At 37.3% G+C, this 10,305-nt stretch overlaps 1 pseudogene; it reads right to left on the reverse strand.

The window, feature by feature from the left end:
* Window positions 1–10,075, reverse strand: part of LOC135362329 (GPI mannosyltransferase 3-like) — a 44,486-nt pseudogene extending 34,411 nt beyond the window's left edge.
* Between the last annotated feature and the right edge of the window lie 230 nt (window positions 10,076–10,305).

Raw genomic sequence — 10,305 nt, forward strand, 5'->3', positions numbered from 1 at the left:
TGGAACAATGCCTGGCATATAACAGGCCCTCAATAAATTTTTGTTGAGTGAATAAATGAACCATAGTAAGTATTTTGGGGGACATAAAAATGAATGAGGCACAAAATGGACCTTTAAATAATTTTCAACTTATTTATGAGAGAAAGCAAACATTGATTTCATTCAACCATTTATTCATTTTTCAAAAAAAAAAATTTAATGAGTGTTTACTAAGTACCAGGTACCCCTCTGGGGTTTAAACAATGAATGAGATATATCCTGAGCCTCCTCTCAGAGCCAGGAAAAGCTGAGCTTCTGAAAAATAGTGATGGTTTGATCTGTTGAACAGTGTGCATCTCATAACTAATCAGGTTTCCCTTTTTGTTTTTGTCACAAACAACTCAGAGTTGATTTAATAACCCAGATGTGGTCATCATACTTGCATTTGTGCTTATTGAAATTTCATCTCCAACCATTCTGTACCAGGTTTTCTTTTCCTCTCAGTTTTATGTTTTGCTTTAGTATTTTGTTTTGTTTTGTTTTGTTTTTTGGGTTTTTTGTTTTGTTTTGTTTTGTTCTTCTCTTTTGAAAAACATAAAAAAGTGTATAATCATAAAGTACCTCAAATCCTTTAGGGAATGTTATAGGGCATAAAACCATACAAATAAAAGTGTGTTTCAGTCTATTTGTAAATAGATCACGTGACAACAGCTGACCAAATTTTCTCCAAATTTGGAGACTGTGCTTGGGATTATTACAGGTGATATGTTGTACATGAAACTTACTTTGGGGGGCTATGAGGGGGCACTTCAAAGAGATGGGCAGTTATCTTCCTGAGTAGCTAAAAACAAAGTACATGAGGTCTAAGTTATTGACTAACCAGAAAAGATGAGCCAAAAATATTAAGATGCCAGACATAGTCAGAAAAAACAAACCTTAGTTTACGTCCCAAATTGAAAGTCGCAAGTGCAAGACCCATCAAATCACTGTTTCTCCCACAGACAACTCTGTAATGTGCATTAGGGTAAATAGGAGTAGGGATTAATTATTTAAATAATAATTAAATGGCTAATGATCTATCTTAGCAATCTAGGAAGGCCATCTAGTAAAGGAATAAAGTAACTTTAAAGACACTATTAACATTAAAGATAAATGGACTGTGAAGAGTAAGAAGTTCATCCACCCATAATGCAAGGATTGAGAAGCTACTAAAGCTTGAGTTTCAGGGCTCATTTGCATCAGTCCCTTCCAAGTCTCTAGTAATGTGTTGATGTGGTCACATGTTTTGTAATATTTGCAATATATGTCATACTCTACTGCACTTAGTTAAGACTGCCCTTTTCCCGTCAATGTCCCCTCTCTCGCACTCACCTGCACGTCTGGTAGCATCAGTATGGCCAGAGGTATTTTGTACATCCTAAGGGGAAATTGAATTGCGGATGCAATGAACTTGGGGTTGGCAGTACATATTCATGTGGATTAAGGTCACTTCTCTATGCACTACCATTAGCCATGCTGGTGTTGATGTAGCTTCCAGAAATAATCCTATTGCCTTCTGTGCTAACTCACTTGGTGTCATGACTTGAAGGTGCAAGGCCAGAGGTCATATGATGATATGAATGTTTTCTGTGGCACTCAGCACCAGAGGTATGTGGAGAATGGAGGACAAATAAGGTCTGGAATGTATGGAGCCAGAAGCTGGTATGTGGAAACTCCTTCCAAATCTAATAGCTTGATAAAATTTTTATAAATTTGACAATTCTAAGAATTTACATGATGTTACCTAAAATGAGTTGTAAAGCTGAAAAAAGCTTTCTAAACTATCAATAATTTAAAAATATTTATATTAACTGTACTCCACAAAAACCACATCTGACCTTAACAATAGGGTGAAACCAGTGGACAAATGTTAAGTGCCCCTTACCCTGCATAGCAGAGGAAGCCAGAGGAGCCTAGATTTGGGGGAACAAGGCTCTTCAGTGTCTGGGAGCCCCTGGGGAACACTGAAGCAGCAAAGGAGGAGAGGAGCCACAGCATTTTCACAGAAGTCTTCTCTGTATTTGGAGACTGGGCTTTCTGAAAACAGAGTTCCTGGGGGTGTTTCAATCCTAACTTGCCACATGAATATTTGAAGATGAAGCTTAGCATGTAGCTTTCCAGTGGTGAAAAACAAGAAAAATGCAAAACCATGGGTAGAGGGAAAGCAGGTCATTGGTCTCTGTGTCTTCTTTTCAACATCCATGCTATTCTGGGAGAAGAGGATTCTCCCAGTAGTAAGACATGGACACCTCTACTTCCTTAGCAGAAAATGACATGTAAAGTGAGGAAGGAAAAGCATATTTTTCCCAGGCATATTTGGATCTATAACTACTTGAGGTCATGAACCCACTTGTGAAAATAAGTGGCCAGTGGTTCTTCCTTAACATAGTTGGGTTAAGAAAAGAAATAAGCTTCTGGTAGGAATGTTCCCCCAACATCAGCTATAGCTAGAACTGTCAGGATGCTGAGAGCCAGCCCTCTTTAGCTGCCTCTGCCAGGGGCTAACTGTATTAGTCAGGGTTCTCCAGAGAAACAGAACCAATAAGATATAGATTTATATATTTCTAGGAAGAGATTTATTATAATGAGGTATTGGCTCACACAATTATGGAGGCTAAGAAGTCCCACAGTCTATTTTGCAAACTAGAGATGTAGGAAAGCCAGTAGTGTAGTTAGAAAGCCTGGAAGCCCAAGAGGATGTAGATTCCTGTCTGAATCTAAAGGCCTGAGAACCAGGATCACTGGAGGCAGGAGAAGATGGCTGTCCCAGCTCAAAGAGCCAAGAGTCAATTAACCTACTTCCACCTTTTTGATCTATTCACATTCTCAATGGATTGGATCCACTTTACCCAATTAAAATGCTAATCTCTTCTGGAAACACCCTCACAGACACCCTCAGGAATCATGTTTACCAACTATCTGGGCATTCCATAGCCCAGTCAAATTGACACAAACTTTAACCATCACAGTAACTAACCTTCTCTCTGTGGATCAGAAGCCAAGGAATACTCAAAGAGGCCCTTCTGGTTTTGCCATTCCAAAAAAAGCTTGCATTCTGGAGTTTCAGACAGCAGTCCTGGTCATGGGTCTTCATTTCAGAGTTTGCTGGTGGATTTCAGGGACAAAGCTATGGTGCAAAATGATCAGTTTTGAAGCCAAGCAGCCCGGTGGGAGTCCTGGCTCTGCTACTTTCTAGCTCTGTGATGGTAGGCAAGTTATTAACTTCCCTGAACCTCATTCTCCTCATCTGAAAAGTGGGGAATAAGGCCATCAATTCACAGAATTGTTATGAGAGTGGTACCTGGCACTTAACAGAACTCAAACATTTGTTAGTTCTGGGCCACCTTATCCACTCCTGGCCTTCATTTTTCTTCCATCATAGGTACTTAGTCTCTTCTAAATGTACCTTCTCCCAGTTTCATACCTTGGATCCTAAATGTGGTGACTGAGCTCCCCCTGATTCAAGAGCTTCAACAGGAGCTTGTTGTCTTAAGTGTTGCCAGCTTATAGCTACCACTGGGGACAGTGCTTCATTAGGGAAAGAATTGGCCTGGTTATATCAGTACTTCTCAAGTTTGAGTAATGAATGTACCCACCTTAAAGGGAAAAATTATCTCATGGACTTCAGGTATTGATAAATTATTTTCAGTAGCATGTTATTTAAGTATATACAACATGAAACTAAATATAAACTCCATATGCTTCTAGTCCTTATCCCATATAAATAGAAAACTAATTTACAATTAACTATAAGCAAACCATAAAAGTAGTAAAATTTAAATGATCTTTAATATGACAAATGATAGTATTTTGCCAAAACTAAATTGTCTCTCTGTGTGTTGTGGAGTATGTTTATGGTACTATGTGTCACATGATTACTTAATTCTCTTATGACTTTATCTATTACAAGTATTATGAATCCTTTGTGCAATGTGCTGTGATGTTGTTTCGTCTCCACTTCTAACATAGTGATTAAGGTACACGTTAATTCTGCCTGCTTCTGTTAATAGCTGGCAATAATTAAGCTAGTACTACCTAATGATACTACCAAACATTTATACAACACTTGCTGTGTGCTAGGCATTGTTCTAATATATTAATTTATGTAATCCTCACGACAATTCTGTGAGTGAGGTACTTTATCTCCATTTTATATGTGAGGAAACTGAGGCTCAGAAAGATAACATAATTTGCCCAAAGTCATACATATAATGAGTTGCTGATCTGGAATTACAACCCAGGCATCCCAGATCCAGTGTCCTTGTTCTTAACCAATAATAGTCTCTCAAGTAGACTGTAAATATAAACACAAAGTAAACATGGACATTGAAATTGTGTGGTAGTACCCTGTTATGAGTACTCTGTGGCCATGGAAATCAGTCAGAATATATACTTATATAACTTTTTTTAGAGTGCTATAGAAATAGATTTTTTTTAATTTTCCATAAATAACTCAGGGAATCCTGAGAGTATGTCCATGGGAGTTTGCAGAACCCAGTTAAAAGAAAAAACTAAAACACCAGCATTGAAACAGATTAAACTGCGATCATGGCCTTCTGGCACTGCTCAGGAAAGCTAAACCCCAACTGTAAGAGCATCTCTTCTTAATCTGCTTGATTTTCTTAATTTCTTCATATCTGAGGAAGTAAGAGATACTGAGTTCCTTGTCCCAAGTGATTTCAAGCCTACAATGGAGGACTATTTAACAGAGACACTGTAGCAAGGATTTGCACATTGGCTGGAAGTTTATACTAAATGATCTCTAAGGTATTTCCAACTCTGAGAAACCATGATTTTATGAAAGCTCCGTGAGTCATGGGGGTGGGAGGTGAAAAGGAGAAGATTGGATTACCAGAAATTAGTTGCCCAGAGAATTGACCCTGAGTAGTTGGTCCTCAGAGAAGGGCCGGTCTACTTCAGAGTCTCAGAGGAAATACTCCCACAGAGCTGGTGCTCAGACTTCTGAGGAAGAGGCTCCACTCAGCTATTGCTGGTTGTCTGAGGGGCAACATCAGGCTGATCTGAAACTGCCAGTAAGTGCTGGGTTTATCTAGGAAAATTAAGTTTATTTTAACATTTGAAAATCAATCAATTTTATTCACCACAATAGCAAACTAAAAGGGAAAAAATGTGATGATCCTAATAGATAGGGTTTTTTTTTAAGTATTTGGCAAAATTCAACACTTATTCATGATAAGCCATGAACAAACTAGGAATAGATGGGAATTTCTTCAACTTGATAAAAGTCATCTGTGGAAAACCTTAGGCTAACATCAAAGTTAATGTCAAAACAGTGAATGCTTTTACACTCAGAATAGAAACAAAGTAAAGATGTCTCTTCTCACTCTTTCTGTTCAACATGGGACTAGAAACCTAGCATGTGCAGTAAGGCAATAAAAAGAAATAAGGTCATATATATTGGAAAGGAAGTAGTAAAACTATATTTGCAGACAATTGTATGCATATAAAATTCTAAGAATCCATAATAAAGCTACTAAAACTAACAAGGGTTTTAACAAATCCTCAGGAAACAATGTCAATATATAAAGCTCAATTGTAATTCTATGTACTAGCAATAAATAATTAGGAAATAAAAATTTTTAAATATCATTTATAAGAGCATCAATACATATTAACTACTTAGAGATAAATTAAAATATGTACAGGATTACATGGTGAAAACTCAAATACATTGTTGAGAGATCAAAGACCTCAATAATTGGAGAGAAAACATATGTTTATGCATGAGAAACTCATTATTATTAAAATGCCCATTCTCCCCAAATTGACCCATACATTTAACACAATCCCAATCAAAATTCTAGCAGATTTTTGGGAAATTGTTAAGCTGATTCTAAAATTTATATGGAAATATAAAGGACCTAGGGTAGCCAAAATAAATTTAAAATAGAAGATAGTTGGACCTGAAATCTTACTATAAGTTACAGTAATTAAGATGAGGTGGTATTGATATATGGATAGACATATAGAGCAATGGAACAATGGAGTATCCAGAAATAAGCTACCATAAGTATGGTCAATAAATTATTGACAAAGATGCCAAGGTAATTCAATGGGGGAAGAATAATCTTTATTACTAAAGTGCTAGAACAATTGAACAGCCACAAGAACCCTGACACTTACCTCACACCACACACACACACACACACACACACACCTTAAAGTTAATCACATACCTAAATATAAAAATTAGACTACAAAACTTTCAGAAGAAAACATGGGAGAATATTTTTGCAACTTTGAGATTTCCTTGAGCACAAAAATCAGTAATTATTGAAAGGAAAAAGTTGATAAATATGGACATCATTAAAGTTAAATATGTTCACCAAAAGACACAACCAAGAAAATGAAAAGATAAGCCATAGAAGGAAGGAAAAAATTTCAGTACATATATCAGACAAGAGACATATCCAGGATATATAAAAGAATAGTTACAATTCAATGTTAACTCAATTAAAATGGGCAAACGATTTGACCAGACATTTCTCCAAAGAAGATATACAAGTATTCAGTAAGAACATGAAGAGATGCTCAATATCACTAATTATCTGGGAAAATTGAACTTAAAACCACAATAAGAGAACACTACACACTCATTAGAATGGCTAAAATTTTTAAAAACTGGCAGTATCAAGGGTTGACAAGGATATAGAACAAATAGAACTCTCATTCACTGTTGGTAGGAAAGTAAAATGGTAAATCTGTGATTTAAGAAACTGACATCAGTGGAAAAGTAAAACAATTTGAAAAACAAATTTAAAAGACCCTTCCTTCGTTCCTTCGTTCCTTCCTTCCTTCCTTTCTCTCTTTCTTTCTCTCAACAAATTAAGCATACACTTAACCTGTAATACAGCAATTCTACTCCTAGGTATTTACTCAAGAGTAATAAAAACAGATATCCACACAAAGACTTGTACACAAATGTTGTGTACATAGCTGCTTTACTCATAAAAACTCATAACTGGAAATAACCCAAATTTCCATCAATAGGTGAATGAATAAGCAAACTGTGATTATACATAAAATGAAATACAAGTCAGCAATAAAAAGGAACATACCATTTGGAGCCTCTGGCTGGCTCAGTTGGTAGAGCTTTGTGAGTTTGTGAATTTGAGCTCCACATTGGGTATAGAGATTATTTAAAAATAAAATCTTTTAAAAAAAAGTGAGGGGAGTACCTGGGTGGTGCAGTCAGTTTAGCGGCCAACTCTTGGTTTCAACTCAGGTCATGATCTCAGGGTTGTGAGATAGAGCCCTGCAATGGGCTCTGCACTGAGTGCAGAGTCTGCTTGAGATTCTCTCTCCTTCTCCCTCTGCCCCTCCTGCTCATGCTTACACTCTCTCCCTCTCTCTCTAAAATAAATAAATCTAAAAAAAAAAAAAGGAACAAACTATTGATATATGCAATAACATGGATGAATCTCAAAAACATTATGCTAAGTGGGGTGCCTGAGTGGCTCAGTTGGTTAAGCGGCCAACTCTTGATTTTGGCTCAGGTCATGATATCAGGGTCCTAGGACCAAGCCCCGCATTGGACTCTGTGCTTAGCGGGGAATGTGCTTCAGGATTCTCTCTCCCTTTGCCCCTCCCCCAACCCCCACCTGTTCTCTCTCTCTCTCTTCCTCTCTCAAATAAATAAATAAATGTTTAAAAAAAAATAACATTATGCTAAGTGAAAGAAACCAGACACAAAGGAGTTCATATTATCAGATTCTATTCATATGCAGTTCTAGAACAGGCATAATTGATCTATTGTAACAGAAAGCAGATCAGTTTTTGCCTTTATCTGGGGAGTAGGGATTGATTGCAGAGGGGCATGAAAGAACTTTTTGGGTTGCAGGAAATATTTTACATTTTGATTGTGGCATGTTTGCTTGGGTGTATACATTTGTAAAAACTCACTGAACCACACACTTAAAATAAGACATATTTAGTAAGATACAGATTATTCTTCAATAAAGTTGATTTTAAAAAACAAAAAGAATTAAAAAGTGGTAAATTGATAGGAGATAAATTTATTTTATTGATTTGCTAAGGCTCCATGAAAAACTATCACAGAGTGGTGGCTTCAGCAACATGATTATTTTCCCATGATCCTGGAGGCTAGAAGTCTAAGATTGAAGTGTTGGCAGGGTCACTGTCTTCTGAGGCCCCACTCCTTGGCTTGTAGACGGTCATCTTCTCCTCCTCTTCACGTGATCTTCCATAATCTCCTCTTTATATAAAGATACTAATTCATATTGGAATAGGATCCATCCTGAAGGAGCACATTTTAACTTAATTAAAGGTCCTATCTCCAAATACAATCACATTCTAAGGCACTAGGGGTTAAGATTTCAACATATGAATTTTGAAATCAGCCCATAATACTTGTACAACCAAACATTTATTTTCATCTAATAAATTTATGGTGATTATACTATTGGTGAGCTAGATCAGGATGCCACAGGAGTCTCAAAAAATAATTGATCAAAAAATTTTGCCTTCACTTTATGGATCCTATTCCAATTAAAAAGAGGGGGAAAAAAGAGGAAGTAGGGAGGCTGGGAAAGGAGAAGAGAAAGGTGAGAACATAGTTGCTTGAATGGTAAACTTTCAAACAAAATTACTAAATGAAGAAAGAAAATTTGAGAGTTTAAGTTTAGACTTTCCATTATTATCCCATTATAAGGGAAGATCTGGAGAATTCCCACCTTTGTGAACCATAAATGTCCCAAGTACTCAGGGCTGACACTACTGAAGTTATACTCCCTTGAAGTTTTTTGTTTCAGAAGGAACCAAAAAGGTTATACTTGTATTTCATGGCATAAATAGAACTCTTCAAAAACGTAGTTCTTGTTCAAGAGAAATAATATGAGGATAAAAATCATTTCAGATGTCAAATGGGAAACCCAATGAGTTGATTTTCTGTGACCACATTCCCATGGTGGGAAGAGAGATAGCATCTGAGAAAAAAATGGGGCATAGCAGTATAAAGGAAATCTCTCTTTATTGATAGTCACTTCAGAAAGGGTAAGAATGATTTCACCCTCTTAGAAGAATAGTTTGGGCTGAGCAATTACCTTTACAGCAAAGGTTAAGCAATAGTAAGCTCTACCTTTCAAATGAAATCATTAATAAAATCCCTTCTAAACTCTGAAATATGCTATTTAAGGCCAATTAAGATTTCTCAGCTAGTGACATCAGTCCTCTGGCACCTTTGAAAGAGCATCAGCAAACATGGAGGTGTGAGGGTGGGTGTTTGATGCTTCCCAACAGCAACTGGAAAGTAGAGAAAAATCAGTCCATTGACAGACACAGCAAGGATATCCCACTCCCACTCCAAATCTGGAAATCCCTAGACAGCTCACTAGGAGTCCAATTTGAATAAAGACCCTCTAGGCTTCCTGGCAGAGAAAGAGTATAGGGAACTTTGTAACTGTCATTTAGGTTCACAGACACTAAGATTAGGGACATTGATTGGAAATAGTGGTAGAGCATGGGAAGGCTGGTCTTTCCCTTGGAAGTGCTAGAAAGCTGCCCTAAGGAGGGAGAAAATTGAGATGCTTGGATTTCATGTTAGGAAACTGGTTTGAGGTGGTGGCAGTATTTGAATTGTTAAGTGTGTGATACTGTATAAGACCAATCAAATGTCTTCCTATTCAGTCCCAACTGGGATGACTGTATGTCCTAATTTGCCTGAGACAGTCCCACTTACTCCTGTTGTTCTAGTGTGGTTATTAAATTTAACCTCCTTTCATGTTAAATATGGATGATACGTTATACAGTCACATTAGCTCTAAGAGACTTCCCCAAATTCTTCAACACAAGGTATGGGAGAAATGGAAGGAACTAGGCCACACTTTCTAGAACATAGTGACATATAAACACCTGCAAGGAGAGAGCCCTTACCTGTCTTGGTGAGGGAGGCAGCACCAACAGCAGCAAAGGGTAGTTCTGCTAGCACCACTGGAGGCTGCAGAGTGAAGACAGTAGCAGTGACAACAGAAGGACATTTTCGTGACTTCCAAGGAGACCATGGAAGCCATCTGAACATTGGCAGTAGGAAGTCAAACAGTTTGGGGAGCTTAGGAGGCACCCCCAGATTAGTGGGTTTATTTATAGTTTGGGACCATTGCTATTGGAGCTTGCATATTCCCAGGGCTGGTTTCATGGGCATGCAACAAGGACCCTCCCCTCAGAAGAACCTTGCTTTTGGGGTTTCATGTTTTGCAGTTGCCATCTTGAAATTCTTTTTTTTTTTTTTAATATTTTACTTATTTTGAG

Source organism: Mirounga angustirostris, unplaced genomic scaffold (assembly GCF_029215605.1).
Source record: "Mirounga angustirostris isolate CCGP_5_RB_7025 unplaced genomic scaffold, mMirAng1.0.hap1 SCAF_13, whole genome shotgun sequence".
Taxonomy (NCBI): Eukaryota; Metazoa; Chordata; class Mammalia; order Carnivora; family Phocidae; genus Mirounga; species Mirounga angustirostris.